General features: G+C 43.3%; 1 long non-coding RNA gene across 1 annotated transcript in view; it reads right to left on the bottom strand.

Annotated features, from left to right (window-relative positions):
- Window positions 1-13,702: 13,702 nt before the first annotated feature.
- Window positions 13,703-21,365, bottom strand: part of LOC113876655 — a 117,120-nt gene continuing 109,457 nt past the window's right edge. Inside the window, exons 2-3 of the long non-coding RNA XR_003506553.1 lie at window positions 18,374-18,563; window positions 13,703-13,858 (exon numbers count right to left, since the gene is read on the bottom strand). This is a non-coding gene — a long non-coding RNA (uncharacterized LOC113876655). The remainder of the gene's footprint in view (window positions 13,859-18,373; window positions 18,564-21,365) is intronic.

Raw genomic sequence — 21,365 nt, 5'->3', positions numbered from 1 at the left:
CCATCAAATGAATATTCCTAAAATAAGACCATGATTAGGACAATAGGTACCACATACATATATCTAATCCCCTTCTCCTTTAAAATTCATAGCAAATAAATATGGAGGAATGAAAGGTTGGATGGATAGGAAGAAAGATGGGAAGGAGAAAAGGAGGAAGGAAGGGAGATAGAAAGGAAGAGAGGAAGAAAGAAAGAACTACAAGACAGCAACCATAGATTTATTTATGGAGAACTACTGACTTTCACGGAGAAGGCAATGGCACCCAACTCCAGTACTCTTGCCTGGAAAATCCCATGGACGGAGGAGCCTTGTGGGCTACAGTCTATGGGGTCACTAAGAGTCAGACATGACTGAGCGACTTCACTTTCACTTTTCACTTTCATTCATTGGAGAAGGAAATGGCAACCCACTCCAGTGTTCTTGCCTGGAGAGTCCCAGGGATGGGGGAGCCTGGTGGGCTGCCATCTATGGGGCCGCACAGAGTTGGACACGACTGAAGCGACTTAGCAGCAGCAGCAGCACTGACTTTCACTCTGCTTCAGTTTTCCTTTTGGAAATTGTGAAAGCTCTTGCCACCACACTTGCTGCATAGAATATATTCTTCATTGATTATCTTGAGGTCTCTGAGAGCCCTTCATGAAAAGAGGTCACTGTGTACTCACCTTTGTGCATGGTTTTGATTAGTCCCAGGTCAAAACAAGTGTTTGCTGGTCCCATGGTCTATTGACATCATATAGGGTTAATATTCTTATACACCAGCGAAGTATTTAGTTTCTCTTCCTAACTGAATAAAAGTTTTGAGAGAACTTCAAAGAAAGTTTTTTTGGTAAATGAAGTTGAAAGAGGCAATGTGTATATTTATATATGTAAAATTTTCTCTGAGTAATAGTTGAACTGGGAGCCAGTGTGACTGGGAAGGTACACAATCCTTTGTGACTTCAGATACTCCAGAGGAGGGGTCCCCAACCTCCTGGATCTAATGCCTGATGATCTAAGGTGGAGCTTATGGAATAATAATAGAAATAAAGTACACATAAATGTAAAATGTTTGAATCATCCCAAAATCATCCCTCCCAATCCTGATCCGCAGAAAAGCTGTCTTCCACGAAACTGGTCTCTGGTGCCATAAAGGTCGAGAACTGCTGCTCCAGAGCATTTTCTGCCAGTGAGATGGGCAGGCCAAGTTCCTGGTTCATCCTCATGAGAAGAAAACACAGCTTAGGGCTCTGCAATGTTACCTAAAGATTTAATCACTCGTGAACAAGTTTGGGCTCTTTCATATCCTTTAATAGTAAATGAAGAGTTGGTTGTATAATTTCCTTTGCCCCATATATAATTCCCATATAATCCCTATAACTTGAAAATGACCTCCAACTTACTTAATAGCCCCAATTTTCCCCATATTCTATTTGTATCACGTAGTCAACTTTTTCAGGACACTTGAAATATCTCCACTGTCTTTGCATAGGAATTTGTGAAAATCAATATGCATTCCTGATTTCTCAGGTTCCATAAAATTCATCTTGTTCTAAGCTGCTTACCGTAAGACAGAGTTGAACACAGGCAAGGGAATTTCAGATTTTGTTGCTTACTTTTGCCTTTTTTTTCCTTCTGGTATATGATGTACTTTTAACCACTAATTCACCAACTCCACTCTCATGTGACCCTGGCTTCTCTCTTCCAGATAAAGGTTACTACTGCTGAAGTTTAGTTATGGCAGTCTTTTTCCAACTTCCAGATACAAGTTATTAAATAGAAATGTCACGATTTAAAATATCGTTCCCCATATTTTTTATATGTTGACATCTTCTCTTCATGATCTCAAGTGTTGGGTCACTTGTACAGGGCATACTTGTTATTCTTATATACTGTATCAGCAACCTGTGTTCTTCCACACAAAGTGCCAAGACTTCTAGGTCTTCTCATCCATTCTTGTCCACTGAAATAAGGTGGAGGATTTTTCCTACCATCACATCTCATAGATAGATCATGACACTCATGAGGCTAACGGGGGAGATGCGCCCTGTGCAGACTGGAGAGTGTGGTTTTGTTCTGTGGTAACAGAAGAACAAAGGACTCCAGGCAAAAGGCCAGGGATGGTCCAGCTCAGAGCACCCTCTTGTTGCACTGAGGATGCTGACTACTTTCTTTCCATCCATCTCTTTTGCATCTGTTCTGCTCTTGGGATGCCCTTTCTACAAATGCTGCCCCTGGCTTTCCCATCAAGGATAACTCAGATTATCTGTGATAATCAAGAAAAAGAGAAGTATAAGATTCATCAGAATAAGATCAAAGTGAAGAGAAAGAAGAAAGCACAACTGAGTATGGTTTGATGCTCCTCTTCTTTCAGAAGGGACAAAACAAGACAATGGGGAAAACCATGGTGTTGTAAACCTATTGTCTTGGTATGTGTCCTCTTTGTGGAATCGCAGACACAAATATTTAATAAGGACCCATCCTCTCTGACACCAGTGCACCCTCACCACCCCTTTATTTGGTGATCGTTTTACCTAAACCTATCCACATCTGCCCATGAGCCTGCAAGCTCTTCCTCCTCCAGCCCCTTTTCAAAGTTCAGCCAGGCCATCTGTGACTTAAAGGAAGCCCTTAAATAACAACCAAGACAGTTCCTGACTACAAAACACTGACATCTGTCTCCATCACATCCCCTCATGTGATAGTCAATGTAATAGACTGTCTCCTAAAGCACACATGCATTGCTTGCCTCCACTTGGCATTATTTACTAACAAACATGCTCTACCCTTCAGCACACCTGTAATCAATCCCCTCTTTAATATCTATATTCAACAGAGCTCAGATGACAGCACCCCAATAACTGTACCACGCCACTCGCCCAGACTAATGACAGAATCCAGTTGATGCACTGCTTTCACTTCCCTCTCCTCTGTCCTTCCCAGTCGTCAGTTGCTACCTGGACTCCCTAGGCCATTTAAACCCCCATCAGTAGGTGGCTCAAGCCTCGCTCCTCTCTTTCCCCTTCCTGCCCTAAGTGTGCAGCTCCTGCTCTTTGAGCGACTGCTTAGGATGACCCTACTTGATCTCTGTTACATTCCTCCAGGCTTGTCAAAGGTTTGCATTGTGTCCCTTAGTAGCTGGGGCATGCCGTGAAGAGTGAACGCAGCCCGGCCCTAATCATGACAACCTCAGCCCCAGTGAAAGATGAATAATAACAACTGCTCTAGCCAGTCCCACAAGAGCCCATGGAGGACATTTGTTTTGGAATAATGAATATGGAAATTTGGAATCCATAATAAACTGCAAGCAGTCTTTCAACTCACTCGTGCCGAAAATTCACTCGCCTTTCCCATAACTTGTCACTTGTGTTTTTTTATTGTGCGATATGTAAACAAGGCCAGGAAAGCCTTTGTTCCTTGGTGCCTACTTAGATTTGCCCATTAATCCCAACCCCCCTCCCTTTCCCACCAATGCATGCAGAATTACACAAAGCAAAAGTCATTAATTTTTATCTCTGACTATCTGTAGGGTTTTTAATGTGGCCTGGCTTGCTTATGCACCACCAATTACATGTCATAAGTGCTTGTAGATGCTGGAGCAGTATCATGGGCTGATGAATCACTGCCTTCTCTCCTGATTAGTATGCAAGGGGCCGTGTTCCTTTTTGAGCAGCTGGCATGCCAATGAGGATCTGGCTCCGCCGGTCAAGGCATCTGGACATGAATTCAATATGGATTGCTTTAATTAAATGGCTAAGCGCACAAGACGCTAAGAAACAACTCCATCATTGAGCGAGACTCGAAAATATAGTCAACACAACCAAGAGGGTGGAAAGGGTAGGAAGGTACTTCATCAACACCACCCACTCCACCTAAAATCCTTGAAATCCCCCTGCCTGAAGCACAACCACTTGCTAAAAGCATGATGAATTGTGGAATCCACAATGAAACAGCAAAGGTGAATCTAGTTCATCACCCTTAAATTTAGAAATCAAAACAGCGGAGCAGAACCTCATCTCCTGCCCTTTGAAAAGGTTTTGTTTTCATAATGTACATGCTTGCAAACGCACAATGTGGTGGATTTCAAGAAGGAAGGATGCCATGAGAGGCGGGGAGCAAAGTCTGAATGTACCTGTTACCAGCAGACCTGGAGGAAAGGAAGAAGCTCGGTGTTTCTTTGTGTTTCCTCTACAGCTTTGCAAGTGTCAGGAGGCCAGAGTGGCCTGTCGGTGTGCTAATTTACTGAGGAAGGAGAAGGGGAAGAGCAGCACGGATTCTCACTGTCCACTTGGGATGGGCTTTGCATAGATCAAAAAGATGAAGTATCTGCCAGTTCATGTTTGCTTTCAGCCTTCCCTTTATTAGTATATTTCAATAAGGAAACAAATGGAAAATTTTCATAAGGAATAGCTGTTGCAGCAGTAACCCCAGGCTTATTCTTCTGAGCACTTAACTTTAATGCTGTTGCAAGCTTCCTCTTATTCCCACCCTCACTGTAGTTGATTTGCTTGTATATTTCATTGGGAGGCAGAACACAGCAATTGAGGCTGAATGAGGACTCAGGATTCCGAGGCATCTGGACTCTTATCCCAGCTTCATTCATGTCTAGCCATGTGGTCTTAGGCAAGTCATGGGATTTCTCTGAATTTCCTTGTCCCCATCTCTGAAACAGGGATAAGAATGATACCTACTTCATTAATATTTTGTGAAGATTGACTTAATCCACACCAGATCTATAACGTGCACTGTAGACTCTCAAAAATGATGACTGCTATTTATGCTTTGTGGAATGGAAACAAGTCATGTTAATGTTTTACCAAACACAGAGAGGGTTGGTTTCCTGTGACTGAGTAGATATAGCTATGTATATTAATACCAGTAAGGATTTAGGGAAGACCTTTAAAACAGATGACTATACAACTACCACCTCTCCAGTTTCTACTCCTCTGCTCCCCATCAAAGATCTGGTACCTTCAGTTGATAAAAATATGCACCACAGATGGACCTGGGGCTCTATTTTCTTTTTTAAATAATTTATTAAGACACCATTGTTAAAAAGACCCCGAGGCACTCTGCCTTAAAAGAAGGGGATGTGAAAAAGGTAAAATAGGTTCAGCATTCTGGCTGGTATTCCTCCTTGATTCTGAGCTGAAAGATTGATGACCAGGAAAGGAAGTTACATGCTGGTGCCTATGTCTATGTCTGTGCTTGCGTGGTACATTCTCTGAGATTTTATAAGTCCACAGAGGATTGGACATTCCATGCCGGCTATCATCAGGGCCCTAAGAGTTCCCCAGGGGCAAATGACAGAAAGAAGACTATGCATGGTACACAAAATTCAGTTAAACCATACATAGATAGAATGTGAGATTCCCATAGTAATCAATCACAAAGGTTGTGTTTCAGGGCAATTCAACCTTTGACACACTAGCCTGCGAGGTCTAAGCTTGACACAAAGGTAGTATCCTTGAGTAGTAAAGCAAGACACTTGCTGAATCTTGTTATTCTCTTTGGGATCTTCAGAACGGGTAAGTCCCATGTAGGTTCTTCTCAGAACATCCGTAATTCATCTACCATGCGTATTAGTAAAGATGGTTGCCATGGGAAGAAGGGCCAGTGGTTGGGTACAACCATGGGCTATCAATGTTTTCAAAATTGTGGGCCTAAGTCTCCTACTGGGGAACTTGAAGAGGAGATAGAAAGGGGTTTGTGGATGAGCACTGACTCTGGGAGGGGTGGGAATGGGGTTAGGAAATGAGTCACCATACATGGCTTCACAGATTAATTGAGACATTGGGCAGCAGTTATTGCAATGGCAGGTGGAACAGAGCAATGGAAAACAGTCTACTTGAGTCTTAACATCAGCTCATCTGCCATGGATTGCTTCTCCTGGATATGAGGAATGTAGGGGGTACACAGAACTGAAGAACAAGTAGGCTGAAAGGCTTATTAGAAAACTGCTATGCCAACAAATGAAAATCAAAAATAGTTTGAGCATTAAACTCATGATTGTCGGCCCAGGCTTCTTTTTTAGCTAAATGTTCTGTTTTGTGTTATTTATACAAAGCTGTTCAAAGAGGCTTTGTGAGATATGGCTTTCTCAGGAGTGAGACTTCTTTCCCAATGAATGTTTAAGTCCCATTGAATTTCTTTAGAACCACAAATATATGTTGAGAACAATTTAAGATGTCAAGATACAGAGCTTGATGAGTTAGAAAAAGGAATCAAAGCTTTATCTCCAAGGTATGTTGGTGTTAGGTGTTTTAAATTAACCAATGTGCTAAAGACTCAAATGAGAACTAGAGCTTCTTCAGTTTTTTTTTTTTTTAATAGCTTTGTTGAGATAGAATTCACGTGCCATAAAATTCACCCATTTAACATATATAATTCAGGAGTGATTAGCATGTTTACAGAGTTGCACAGTTAGTATTGCAGTCTAAGTGGAGAACGTTTCCATCGCCCTAAATGAAACTCCACAACCATTTGTATAGTCACTCCCCATCCTCCCCTCACCCCCAATCCCCTGGCGACTATGAATCTACTTTCTGCCTCTATAGATTTACCTCTTCTGGATATTTCTTATAAATGGAATCATACAATATGCAGTCTTTCTTGACTGACTTCTTTCACTTAGGGTAATGCTTTCAAGGTTCATCCACATTTAACCTGTGGATTCAGAATTTCACTCTTTCATAGCTTCAGTTTCAAAACTCAGATGCACATACCATCCACTGTGCCCAAAGCTGGAATGTCAGCTCAGAATGAGCTTAATTTGCTGACTGTAGGACATTAGCCTATTATTGAACTTCAGGCTTTATGTAGACACATCATTTCTTTTGGTCCTGCCATTTACATTCCTTCCAGATTCCCGAATTCTTGAATGGCTCTTACATATGATATGAAATATTATTCTTTATGATTTTTCCCATGTTGGGAAATACAAAGTGTCCATATTGGCTAGTCTCAATATCCTGGATTTGTGAAATTTTATTCACATGAATTCACCTGGAGAAGAAATGGCCCCTTACTGTAAAAATGCAATGAGGTTTTTAAGGAGCTGAATGTGAAAAAAGGGCTCTGAGCCAGGATGGAGGGGATCTGTACCTTCCTGCCGCTCCCTGCACTGCAGACCTGGAGACCATGAGTGTGTCACTCAGCTTCTCAGCTTCTGTCTCCGCACTGGTAAAATGTCCATGTCTCTCCCAAACTTTGAACCTCCACCAGCACCCCCGCTGCTGGAGAATCAAATACCAACTTCTTAGCATAATCACATGAAGCTTTCCCAACAGAGGCTCTGCTCCCCTCTTCATACCCTCACCCCTGTGCTTTTGTAGTATTAGGTCGAACTCCCTAATTCTTCTACACAGGCACCTCTCTGTGTTCCCTCCCTCCCCCTGGTGTGCCCTCCTGCCTTTCTCTTGCAGGAAAATCTTGTCTCATCCTCCCAGGCCTTACACATATGTCCCACTCCCCCATGGAAAGCTCCTCTAATTTTCCCAGGCAGAATTATCAGATTCAACCCCAGATCTTAGGGCACTTAATTCATGCTTCAATTAAAGTCATTGTATTGTGCCATAATTGTTTGTTTCCACATCTATCTCAGCCACTTCCCACACCAAGTCTTAGCACTTCTAAGTTCCCTAATCTTACCACCACATCTGGGCCATAAGAGATCCCCATAAAATGTTTGTTAAGCTTACAGATTAATTTGAGGGAACTGACCTCTGTTCTCATGTCATCATCCTAGACCACACTACCATATTGCCTCTTGCCTAGATTCCTCTGAAGTCCCCTCTTTTCCTTCTTCCTTGCTCAAATCCATTTTCCACCCAGAAGTCAGAGAGGTTGTGAAAGAGTCAAATGAGACCTAATATACATGAAAGAGATTTGCAAATTCTAAAGGCGCCATACACATGTAAGGTTTTCTAATTGTTTAATTTTATGCTTGTCCGATTTTGATTTTTAGAATAAAAGTGATCAAGAGAAGGGTAAATGTCGCATCCCTTGAGATAATTGGAAGCACTCTGGGCTATTGCAGAACTGGGACTGAGAACTACAGCACGCGTGATTGTTTTCTCAAGCCTGTGCTCTACATCCAGAGCCTGGAGACTAACTTCACCCTTCCAGTCTTCATGGGTTTCTGTTCCTGATTCTCTAATTCCCATCCAAGGCTCAGAGTTCAACTGAACCCTCATTCATTTCTACACCTCCTACCTTTCCTATTGTGTGTAAAGCTGAGCATAAGAGAGATGTCACACCCACCCTAAAATTAGTAGGCCAGTTTCCTTCCACTCACATTCCTCTTTACAGTCTCCTCTTTCCCTCTCCGCGTGCTTTGAGAAAGCTCCTAGGACCCCCTGATCCATTCTGCTTCCTTTGTGGAAACTGCTGCATAACTTCTTCCATCCATGGTCTTCCCCCAAAACTGACCTTATTCTTTCTTCTGCCCCAAATTTGGCCATCTTCTCATGATAAATATTGTAAATCAAAGTATGGAATTGCCAATACACTGTGATACCAGTGTCCACAGCTACCCAAAGAAGAAGCTGCTGGAATGAAACTGCCCAAATCCATCTGTTTCTCTCCATCCTAGAATAAGGTACCATCTTATCTCATGCCTCAACTAGTCTAAAATTCCTCCCTTCTATCGCCTATTCTCCACACAGAATTCTGAATGCTTTTCTTAAAACAAAACTGAATTAGAGCATATCACGTAGTTGCTTAAAATCAGTTTCCCCGTAACATGTATAATTGAATGCAGGTTCCCTAACCTAGCCTGTGACCTCTGTGTGGTCTGGCCTTGGCCCCCACCTCATCCTTTACCTCTCTTCTCTGCCACAAGGAAACCAAGGACTGGGTACTATTTTCCTTCTGCCTGGAATATTCTTCTAGATTCTCTCACAGCCAGTTCCTGTTTGCCATTCAGTTCTAAAATTAAATACCGTCACCTCAGAGGGCCTGTTTCTGCCAATCAGCCTGAAGTATCCCACTGTATTAGTCAGGCCGAGTGAGGCTGTGCTGTGGTAACAAGCAGTCCCAACATCTCAGATGGCTCTTCTTCTGTCCCTCTGACAACAATGCTGCCTCTTCCCTCCACATCTTCACGCTTATTCTTCCCACCACCAAGAATGCCTTTCCCACTTTTTCTCAGGCTATCCAGGTCATTCTTTCTGAAAATGCATCCTTTCATGGTTCATCCCAACCACCGTGATCATGCTCTTGAACCTGGAACATCTAGACCAGGGGTTGGCAAACTGTTTTGGCAAAGGACCAGATGGTGACTATTTTAAGCAGGTCATAGAGTCTCTCTTGCAACTACTCACCTCTGCCATCATAGGGAAGAAGCATCTGTACACAAGATATAAATGAAAGGACATGGTTGTGTTTCAATAAAACTTTATTTACACATACAGGTGACAATCCATCTTGGCCCTGCACGTTGTAGTTTACCATCCCCCTGAACTAGGCAGTTCCTTTTTTTATTGCAGTATAGTTGATTTACAACATTATATTAATTTCTGCTGTACAGAAAAGAACTCAGTTTTATGTGTGTGTGTACATACACATACACACAAACCAGGCCATTCTAACCTTATTATTTTAAATTACCTGTTACTTTTCACATCTTATTTTCCAACTAAATTATTTATCCCTTAAAGGTAGAAACTTTTTCATATTCCTTAGTATGTACTTTCTATGAAATGCACTGCATAAGATTCTATAAGCATCTGTAGGTGTTCAGTAGAGAATGAATAAGTGTGGAGCCAGGCCTTACAAGGGTCTCTGTCCCTAGATATTACATAGTTGGAATGCCCAACACAGCTCCCAAAGCACGTGAGGAGTTCAGCATTTTCTGTTGTTGTTCTTCCTCCAAAACAGTTCCCAAATCAAGAGCTGTTGGAGAAGCCTGGGAGCCCGGAGCTCCCTGTGACATGACAGTAAGCCCCACACCCCTGGGCTTGCTCTGTGGGGGCACAGGACAGCCCTTCCCAGATCTCCTGTTCAGATTCCAGTATCACAGCATCTTCCTGTCACCATCCTACCTGGCAGGTCCATACATCAGGACATGCTATGTAACCTTATTATTCTGCTATGGCACATTTAAATGGGAAAGTTTCTTTAAACCTAGCTGCCTCACCATTAAATGTGTGAAAAGAATATCATAAGCTGCAAAAAAACTGTCCTGAGGATTCCGATGTCTTCTGTCTTTCCAGTGCTTCCTGACTTACCTCCTCTGTCTGGGCTCCCCCTCCTCCTTGGGCATCCCACGTTGGTCCACCTACAGGTCGCCAGCCTCTCTCCCTCTCTGAGCTGTGTGTCCATGGCCAGTGCTGCCTGCATCCTGAGCAAAGTCAGGTCTGCCTGCGCAGAGCAGGGGAAAGCAAATGAACTGTGAGAGCTGGACTTTGATGCCTTTTGGTGGGAAAATCACGAGTTTTATTCCCAGCCTCTACCTCCGGGATTTTTATGTGCTTAACGATTTCATACACTTTGTAGTTATTTTGGTCCTCAGGAGGGAACAGGAGTGCAGCTGTCATGAAAAGTTGACAGACACCAGAAGGTTTCCCCCTCTCTTTCTCTCTTGTTTTTCTGCATATGGCTTGCCATGCTTATCAGGAAATGCTTGCCCACCATTTGAGGAAGAGGGATAAGGCTGGTACTTTGTCAGTAGTCAAAATACAAAACAAAAAGTGTCTAAAGGAAGGAGGGCAAGTTGAACTGCCTGCCTCTGTGGGGGCATCGAGGGAAGACGGTTCTGGAACAAATGTGTTCAAGCTGTGTTCTGGACTAGACTCTTGGAGAAAAAAGTAGAAAGCCATTGGACTATTAATCAAGAGCGTATCATGTGAAAATTATGCTTTTCTCTGTTGCTAAAGTAGCAGTGGAAAGAATACTAGGTCAACAGAGAAAAAAATAATCAATAAAATGTCAACTCCCTGGATGGAACATAGATAGATATGTTCCATATCATATCCTCCCAGCGATCTAACAGGATCAGGTACTGTTGTGTTTCCACTGTTCAGATCAGAAAACTGAGCCCAGACAGGTCACCCAGCTTGCCAGTGACAAAGCAAGTCTCTGCTGCAAAGTCTGGGGTCCTAACCCCTGAGCTGTCCCCACTCCACACTGGGCTTAAACAGATTTACGAGGAAGCCAAATCTTCCTGTTATTAAACCCTGGGAAGTAGTAGAGAGCGATGTCCTGCAGCCTGAGACCCGGCAGAAATGTGGCATCTGAAGTGGAAAGAAGGAAATTCATGAGCAGAGTTTGCCTCTGCTCTCTGTCCTGTTCCTCGGCCCTGCTGGCTGGTGCCAGAGCTCCATGGCCCCTCTCTTCTGCCAGGATGAAGGCTCCTGGGAACCTGATCCCCTCTGCTGGTACACAGGCATTGAGAGCATTGGCATAAAGTAGGGGCCAAGTTAGTATCTGACATGCAGCACCAAATCTTCTGACTGTAAGACAGTTGTCATCAGCAAGTGTGACAATGCCAACCTCGTCTTTGGCTGTTTCGGATCTCCAACCTTCACTTCACATTATGGTAATGAGATTTTCAAATAAAGCACAGCCAGCACAGGGAGGTGGGAAGAAGGGCAAAATGAGTGAGAGGTATAGGAATTTGGGGGGCTTGGGCGTCCCACAGATGGTTTACAACAGCACTAGGAGGACACAGTGGGATTATATAGCCCCGTAATTCCTGGCTGTCTTTTGAGTGCCACAGTGGTACCTGCTAAACAGCAGAGAGAAATCAAGTGTGGGTAGATAGGAAGGGTTGTTGGGAAAATATCCACAGAATTATCACCACCCTTTCGACGTCAGCAGCGGGGAAAACTGCCACAAGGCTAAAAGAAACGTGAAACCAGATTTCCAAAGGGAACTCTCCCTACCAGCTCTGATGTGATGTGATGTGGATCTGTGGCTGTCCGTGGACATGTTATATTCAATAAATAAATGCTGTGTAATGTGCCACCCTTACCATTATTAGAATATTTCATTTAAGTGGCAATAGCTGGGCTATGCATTATTGCAACAGTTCGGTTTGGTTTAGCTCACCGTTGATGTTTTCTGGAGCCAAGGCACAGCCAGGTTCATATGGAATGTGTTTTTTAAATAAGGGGTGATTAGCCTGATGGGCCAGTTTGGATGATGGATTCCATATCAAACAAAACTCATTGTCCATCTTCTGAATCTCAGGTCCTCAATTTAGACACAGCGCTGAGGATCTTTCTTTTCATCGTTATTGTGTCCCTGAGTTTTTTTTTTTTCTTCTTCCAGACCTCCAACCTTTAACTCCTCCTCCTTTTCTCCCTCATTTGTACTGGTTGCTAGTCTCTGTCCAGCTCTCTCTGGAGATAAAGACTCGCTTTAGCATACAGCGCGCTCTCCTTAATGCAACCGAGTTCACTCTCATCATTCTAATAGTGGACCTAAGGTATGTTGCCATGTGAACAAGCCATCACGTCACCATAGCAACCAGCCAGATTGCAGCACACCAGTCTGAGGACTGGACCTTTTTTTCCTCCCCCCCAACCCCCACCCCCCCTTGCTCTCTCTTTCTCTTCCTCGCCTGGGCTCTTTCTTTTGTTAAATTTGCTGAAGTGCTCACAATAGGAAGATTCAGTCTGCTTTTTCAAGCGGGGTTTCGTTTAAACCTGTAAATTGTTGTATAAACAGAAAGGCCAGCGTGGCACTAGACTGACTTTCAAAGACGAGTTGATGAGGACTTTGAATGTGGACCCCACCCCCATTCTCTGCCATGCCTTACAATTTGATCAAAAAAGGGACGATCACACGTATTGGTGGCATTTGGACTTAACCAACCCCCCGCCCCTGAGTTTCTTCTTCGCTTCCCCCAGCGGGGACTCCGTGACTCTCCCGAACAGGCCTGGTGACCACAGCTAAGCCCTCAACTATGCTTGGAAGCCCTTTACAGTTCCTGAGCTCGGTGGGACCCGAATTAGACCCAATTAAAGATGTGGATTCTCCTTCCCCTTTCCCTATTGCCAAGTAACCTATGCCGGTTCCAATTCCAACCACGTGGGGACAGCGGGGATGTTGAAAGGACAAATGATAAAGGGATGTGTGTCGTGTCCGCCTGCCCATATTCATCAACGTTGCTTGGCCTTTGATGCTCCTAACCTTCTCATCTTTGTTCGAGGAAGCATGAGAATCATTCTTCCAGGGCCTCACATCTTTTCCCATTTTATCCCCCGCTCTCTTGCGCATGATACATCTATTACCTGCTCCAATCTTCCTGCATCCCCTGTGCGGAGGGTGGGCGGGGGAGGGGGCCCACCCCCCGGGCCCACCCCCCTGGCCGCAGTATGCACCTCCCTCTCCTTCCATGCCTCGCCCCTTCCGCCGCATTTAGTGCTACGCACGTCCTGACCGATGCACGGCAGGCCGGCTGCGTGTGGCCCGGCCCGCAGGCTCAGCTGCAGGCAGGCCTGGGGTGGGGTGAACTGCCCTCCGTGGGCAAGAAGGACCAGTTCAGCTTTGTGCATAAAATTACAGCAAACAAGCTTCAAATAATGCAGGACACTTTCATAATTGATTTATGCAGGGGCGCTGAAAGTTCTATTACCTTTTGTTTAGCTCAGGGGGCCTGACTCTATGCAATCCATTGCTGAAACTAATTACAAGATATAATTAAACTGTGACACAAAGATATTATACCGTTAGTTTACTAATGACACCGCGAAGCTGTACCACCAGCACAGGACACTGATTACGCTTCATTTATTATTTATCCTTTTTGCTAAATGAGACGCTGACATTTTCAAAAATTACTTTGAGGTTTCTTAATTGTCGGCAGCAGGATGGACTAGAAGGAGATCTCCTTCCTCTTCGTTACTTATCCAAACCTCAGAAGCATTATTATCTGAAGGAAAAAAAGAATAAGGGGAGAAAAAAAGCAAAAACAGTCACCCAATAGTAATAAGTAAAGCCTAATTGCATCTTTGGACATTTTAAAATTTTTACAAACAGCATTCGACAATGGGTAGGGCTGCTGACCCAGGATTTAGGTCCAGGGGAGAGAAAGCCCTGTCATGAGATTAAAGGTGACTCTTATTATTCTGTAACTTGGACAAGCGCGGGTGGCCCTGGATTTGTGTGGGAAGAGGCCAAGCGTGCATGACTGGAAGGAAGCTGACCCCAAGGTTCTGGCCTTTGCAGCAGGCAGAAAGCAGGTAGGGCTCTGATGCTGTGTTACTGTTGGGTTTTGTTGTTTTGTTTTGTTGTTTTTAACAACTTTTCCCTTTATCCATTTCCTGAAACAAACATCTCCTTAGCAATACAGATATGGAAACTTTTGCATGTGGAAAAGTCAAGTCTACTTCTGTTTGGGATCAGGGCTAATGCAGTTTCTGGTTTAGCCTTTTCTTTTCTATCTTCCATGGATGCTAGGATTTCCTGTAAAGACGCACATGCCCCAAATGAATGCTTGTGCTTCGCTGTAAAGGTTTCTTTCCTCCTTTTCTGTCACTGTCACTACCACTCTGGCTATTGGCAGAATGTCCCCTGGAGAAGGTTGTAAAGAGGAACTCCCTCTATCAGCTTTAGGACTGGAATTCTCTGGGCCCATTTATTTACTGTCCCTACGTCTCCATGCATGAACCTTTCTTTATTACCCTCTCATTCATCACATTCTCAGAACAATAAAAGATTAATTTACTGGCTGCCGTTTGATGAGTTTTTGATGCCGTGAATGTGTGTGCTCACGGATGTGTCTCCTTACGGCTCATCTGGGTCAGGCATCCTGCGAGGTACCACTGGCCCCAAATGGCCACTAACCTCTCTGTAACCCCAGTGGTGATGCAATCACAGCAACCACTGGTCGGCTTGAGACAAGGTTTAATTTCTTCTGAGTGTAATGGCATCCGGCATCTATAATTATGCTATTTTCTCCCCTGTGCTGATTAAATACGATTTACCCAGAGAGCTAAATGATGAATATTTGAGTGGAGTGTGTTGAGCCAATAGCTGGTAAAATAGCCACAATAAATAAACTTGGTCAGGGGGAGCGGACTCTGCAGCAGCTATTTCTCTGCCAGGTAGCACGGGCAGGTGCAAGGAGAAAGAAGGCAAGATTAATACCGAAGCCAGAACAATACCTGCCCCTTCCCCCTCAGCTTCTCTTCAAGGAAAAGAAACCCTGAAACCTGGAAATCTCACCTTGGGGTCTTCCTGCACCCCAGCAGTAGTTAAACAGTCAGACTCTTCCATCAGTGTTTTGGTTGGCTGTTGCTTCCAGCCGCTCCCACTCGTCCCTCCCTCCAAGAATACTCTTCATTCCCTAGCATAGAGCTGAGAAATGAAATTCAATATCACTTCTCCCATCACCTTGGACCTGCTCGTCTCACCACTCCTGTGATTATTAAAAAGAGGCCTGGCTAGTCTCAGGATTCCTTTTTCTGTGTCAAAGATTCTCACAGAGGGAGCAAAATGTCCCTGCTCTTCTGATGAAAGGGCCAAGCGCCCAATATCAAAATCAGCCAGGGAGTTCCCTGTGAGCTTTTCCCTCCTCTTAGCCCAAAAAAAAACAGAACAAAGAATCTTTAGCAATGACCACTCCTTTTCTGCACCCCTATCATAACGGTCATGCAAGATTGTCCCTTGGGTGTTTGTGTTTACTGGTTGGAAATAACAACCTGAATGAGGAAGCCAGTCCCTAGTGCTGTTTGGAAGTACAGACCTGTAGGTGACATAAATTAAGCAGTTTATCAGCAGGAAGTTATCAAGGTCATCAAAGTACTAGATCTAATGGGGGAGGGGGCTCTGAAGAAGATACATGACAAGGTCCTCTCTTTCAAGGCATTTGAAGCATTATTTGGTAGAAAGGCTTTATGTATATGGAACCATTGAGAATACCAAACAGTATCTGAGTATTGGGTTGAATGGTAGAGATTACATAAGCCATCTGAAGCCAGAGAAAAAGCAGGTCGTGGTGGGTTGGAGGCAGCAGGTGGTGGCACTCAGGGTAGGTGGCCAGTAAGGGTGCTGGGATGCAGTGTGGGGAGCGGATAGGGAGAAGGAGGGCTGGAGGGGCTGGGACTGCAAGAATGAGAGGCAGCATGTGCCTGTATAAGAAGCCCAGTGTCCCATCACCTTTAGGTTTCTTGCTTAAGACCTTGCTTTTGCTGCGTATCTGATTTGGCTTCCCTTGATGATGCTCAGTGATGCTCAGAGTTATGACAGGTGATGGCAGAGAGGTTTCCTGTTAGAAAACTTGCCCCAGGGGTGAGACTTCCCCCTGCTTTCTCAGATAGAACATCTTGGGTTTAGAATAGATTAGAAGCTCTTGAATTTGCTTTCCTTTCGGCATCTACCTTCATCAAGGAACAGCCAAGAAAAGAAGAAACTGTCCTCTGAGACTCTCTCCCAGTGGACTGGCCAGTGTGAGGGGCTGTGCACGGCCTCACTGAGGCAGGCCAAGCAGGGACAATCTAGGCAGGGGCTGTGGACAGTGGACAAGGTTGTGTCTTCTGTATTTTGACTTTCAGGCTTAGCATCTCCTACTTCAGAGGCAACACCTTCCTCTTGGCAACTCCCAGAGGGGCTGCAAATGGCTTTAAAAGCTTCTCCTACATATTACTGTAAACAGGAAGTGAGCGGGCAATGACATCCTCATAGGGAAATGTCCTTTGAGCACAAGTTGATGCAGACAAAGAAAACACCATTTCCTTAGGCACTTTGCATTTAGTTATTCATTTTGCTCCCCTTCCCTCTTTTGCTAACCTTGCTTTTCTCTTTCTTTTTTACTGCTGAAGGCTCATATAATAAATCTATTGTATTTCTATTTGGATCTGTTTCAATGCCCTTTTTTTCAATACCTGGTCCCATGGCATGTTTTTGTGCTGCTTTTGTCTGTATTGTCTTTTTGTTTGGAAATTATGCGAAAGATGAGCCACCAAAAGAGAATGCACTCTGGATGGTCCAAAGAGCTGCTAGTAGTAAGAGAAATCTGGCAAAAGTGAAATTTAAATGAGACTACCAGGAGGAATTTTCTTTCAGGAAAGGCTGTAGTAAATCAAAAAGTAGGAACCTTATCACAGGAATTACTGAAATCAGAGAAGACTTAAAAACCTTTGGAAAAATAACAACACATATGCTTCTGCCTTTTCACCAGTTAGGAGAAGCCAAGAAGAAATTCTATGTGGTTGAATTATTTTAAACACTCTGTATTTGAAACACAAATTATCCAGTGAATATGGAGGGTGGGGGTGGCAATTCAGTTTCCTCTTAATTGAAAAGTGAAAAATATTCAATAAATTCTTTTTCCATTGAATTGAACGATAATAGGAGGAAGAAAAAGCAATGAGTCTTATCACCTTGGATCTGTCAAACATTGAGAAAAGTCCTAATGTGATAGGACTGCCTGGTTGAGGAATAAACCAGCCATTTGGTAGAGGGAGGGGATCCAGAAGTGGCATCTGTTCTCTCTAGACAGCTCCTTTCCTGCTTTCAGATGTTTCTCTCTTGATTTCACTTCATCTAGTCAGTAAAACATAGGAGAAGGCAATGGCAACCCACTCCAGTGTTCTTGCCTGGAGAATCCCAGGGACGGGGGAGCCTGGTGGGCTGCCGTCTCTGGGGTTGCACAGAGACGGACACGACTGAAGCGACTTAGCAGCAGCAGCAGCAGTCAGTGAAACACAGCAGATGAGAGAGCAAAGAGTTCCAAAGAACTTCGTGTACAGTCTCGGACTCTATAGCGAGACAGTCAGAGTTTCCATGCTGGCTTGGCCATTTATCAGTTGTGTGGCTTTGAGAAAAACATCTCAAAACTGGACATCTCTGAGTCTCAGTTTCCTAATGTTTAAAATAGGGACAATAAGTATACATACCTGTGATATGCAGGGTTCTACAGAGAAATAGAAACAATAAGGTGTGTGTGGGGGTGGGGGGGTACACCTTAGAGCCAAAGAAGGTTCAGTTCCAGACCACTGCAGTAGATCATGTATTCAATAGAGTGCATCACATAACTGTTTTAGTTTTGTAGTGTCTACAAAAATTATATTTACACTGTACTGTAGTTGATATGTAAAAACATTATGTCTAAAAAGAATAATATGCATGCCTTAATTTAAAAATGCTTTATTGCTAAAAGGGACTTCCCTGGCGGCTCAGATGGTAAGGTATCTGCCTGCAATGCAGGAGACCCAGGTTCAATCCCTGGATCAGAAAGATCCCCTGGAGAAGGAAATGGCAACCCACTCCAGTATTCTTGCCTGGAGAATCCAATGGACAGAGGAAACTGATGGGCTACAGTCCATGGGGTCGCAAAGAGTCAGACATGACTGAGTGACTAACACACACACATATTGCTAAAAAGTGCTAACCATCATCTGAGCTGTCAGTGAGTCATAATCTTTTTGCTTGTGGAGAGTCTTACCTTGTTGATGGCTGTTGACTGATTAAGATGGCAGTTGCTGAAGGTCAGGTTGGTTGTGGCAATTTCGTAAAATAAGACAACAGTGGAGTTTGTCACTTAGATTGACTTATTTTCTTCAACACTTAGAGTCTATTGTAGGGTTATTAATTGGCCTAATTTCAGTATGTTGTGTCTCAAGGAATAGAGAGACCTGAGACAAGAGACAGAGATAGGGGAATAGCCAGTGAGTGGCGCATTCAAAACACTCAGAACATTTATGGATTAAGTTCACTATCTTATATGGACACAGTTCTTGGAGCTCCAAAGCAATTGCAATAGTTACATCAAAGGTCGCTGATCACAGGTCATCATAAGAAATATAATAATGAAAGAGTTGAAAATATTGCAAGAATGACCAACTTGTGACAGAGACATGAAGTGAATAATTTCCACTGGAAGAATAGGTGCCGGTAGACTTGCTTGACACAAGGGTGCCACACATTTGCCTCCAATTTGTCAAATAAACAAAGTCCACAGTATCTGCAAAGCACAATAGAGTGAAGTGTGAAAAAACAAGGTATGCCATATATGGAGAGAAAAAGGTGGGAAGCAGGGGGGAGAGGGTTTTTTTTTTTTTAATAAGGAATTGTTTCATATAACTGTGGAAGTTGATGTGTCCAAAGTCTGTGGTGTGGGCTAGCAGGCTAGAGAGACAGGAGAGCTGAGAGTGCAGATCCAATCCAAAGGCCAGTGGGTGGATACCCAGAAGAGCCAATGGTGCAGATAAAGTCCAAGGCAGACTGCTGGAAAATGCCCTCTTGCATGGGGAGGCCAGTCTTTTTGTTCTAGTTTCAAGCCTTCACCTGATGGGGTGAGGCCCACCCACACATGGAGTTCAATCTGCTTCTTCAAAGTCCACCGATGTAAATGTTAATGTTGTCCAAAATCACCCTCCAAGTTGACATATAAAATTAACTACCCCATAAGGCTGTTGTGTTTTGACTGACACATAGTGTTACATAATAAACTATGACAGTGAAGACAACGATGACAGGAAGAATCAGTACCCCTGTTACTGATAACCTTATGGAGTCTGATATACCAGGTTTCAAAATCCAGTCTATCACATATTAGCTGTGTAACCTTGAGCAAGGTTGTCAACTTCCCCAAGCCAACATTTCTTCATCTGTAAAATGAGGATAAAAGGAGGAGATACCACTTAGAGTTGTGGCCTTAAATGACTTTATATAGGTACAGCATTTGGAACTGTTTGATCTGTAGTAAGCACTATACAAGTGTTTGCAGCTGCAGTTATTATGGTGACAATGATGAATATTATCATGGTTAGCATTGCTACAGTATCTGAAACATTTTTGGTCTTAGACAAGAGCCTCAACCTCCCCAAGGCTCATCTATTAACTGGGGGTGTATAGCATTCCCAATTACATTTGATGCATAGTAAGCATTATACAAATGTTTTCCACTACAGTTATTTTGCTAGTGATGAGTGTTATTATTATTAGCATTACTATAGAATCTGACATTTTGATTAGCTGTTGACTTGGGCAAGATCCTCAATTTTCCTCAATCTGCATTTTCTCATCTGGGAAATGAGGTTGATATATAATAGTATCTTCATTACTAAGTGGCTATAAGGAGCAAGTTAGAGCACGTGAAGCCCTTAGTACCATTTTTGGTGCCTGACTCACAGAAAGTGCTCAGTGATTGTTGGCTGCTAGACATCTGTTCATGCATCAAGCACTAGGCATCAGGAATACATTACTAGCCATCCTTCTCTCATTTTCTCAGCTCCCCATCCATTCTATAGCAACCTTGACACACTGCTGGAAAGTCAGTGATGGGAACCATATGACATCCCAAGTTAGCCACCCCGTTTTTGAACATCTCCTAGGTTTAGAAGAGTTTTCTCGTTTTTGTTTGGAAATTATGTGAAAGAAGATAAGTTATCAGCTCATATCAGCAATTAGTACCATCTCTGTGATCCAGGCTCAGGCAGAGCGTGTTTATCCCTTTACCGTATGACAGCCTGCCAAATATTTGAAGACAGCACTCACTTCTCTCCTAAGCATTTTTGCCATCAGACTAAACATCTCTAGCTCTTTCACCCTTTTGTCACATAACACAATTCCCCAACCCCTCACTCTATTGATTGCTCTCAGCTGGACCTACTCCAGGTTTCCAGTGGTCACCCCTAAGTATGTCACATGGCCTGCATTCAGCACTCCAGATGCATGATGGGTGCACTTGCCCCACAGCAGACTGCTACCTACATCATTCTGGTGTAGTCTTCTCTTATTAAGTTATCCTAGACTTGCAGTAGCTCTTTCAGCAGCCCCATCTGGCCTATTCATGTTATTTTGAACTTGGATTGACTCACACCCTTCATGCTGGTCATCTTCCTCCTGTCTTTGAGAGTTGGAGCTCCAAATATATGTATAAATATGTCACAGTCTGCTTACATTTCATCTTATTAAACTTGGCCTGTTTTAAACTATTGAGATATTTTGACAGAACAGTAGTTATTTTTTTTTTGAAGGTAAGAAATATCACGTATTTCTTACCATCCAGAGATAACTATTATGGGCATTTTAGTAACTTCTTCCCAGTCCCATGCCTTATATCATTTGTGTGTATGGGGTGTGCAAGGGCACATTTGTTGTTACAGTGTTCAGATGGCATTGTGAATAAGGTTTGGATTCCTGATTTTCTATTTAATAGTATAGGGTTTTTTTTTTTTTTTTCATCTTTCTCTCTCTTTTTTTTTTTTTTGTTTTGGCTACACTACTTGGCATGCAGGATCTTAGTTCCCCGACCAGGGATTGAACTCCTGCATTGGGAGCACAGAGTCTTAACCACTGGACCACTGCAGAAGTCCTTATTTAAAAGTATACTCTTTACAATTTCCTACATCATTAGGTTGTATATGAAAGCTTGAATGCAAAGTACATGCTTCAGATATATGGATAGTCCAAAATTCACTTAACCATTCCTT

This window comes from Bos indicus x Bos taurus, chromosome 18, assembly GCF_003369695.1.
Source record: "Bos indicus x Bos taurus breed Angus x Brahman F1 hybrid chromosome 18, Bos_hybrid_MaternalHap_v2.0, whole genome shotgun sequence".
NCBI classification, from domain to species: Eukaryota; Metazoa; Chordata; class Mammalia; order Artiodactyla; family Bovidae; genus Bos; species Bos indicus x Bos taurus.
This window is presented reverse-complemented; position numbering and strand designations above follow the sequence as displayed.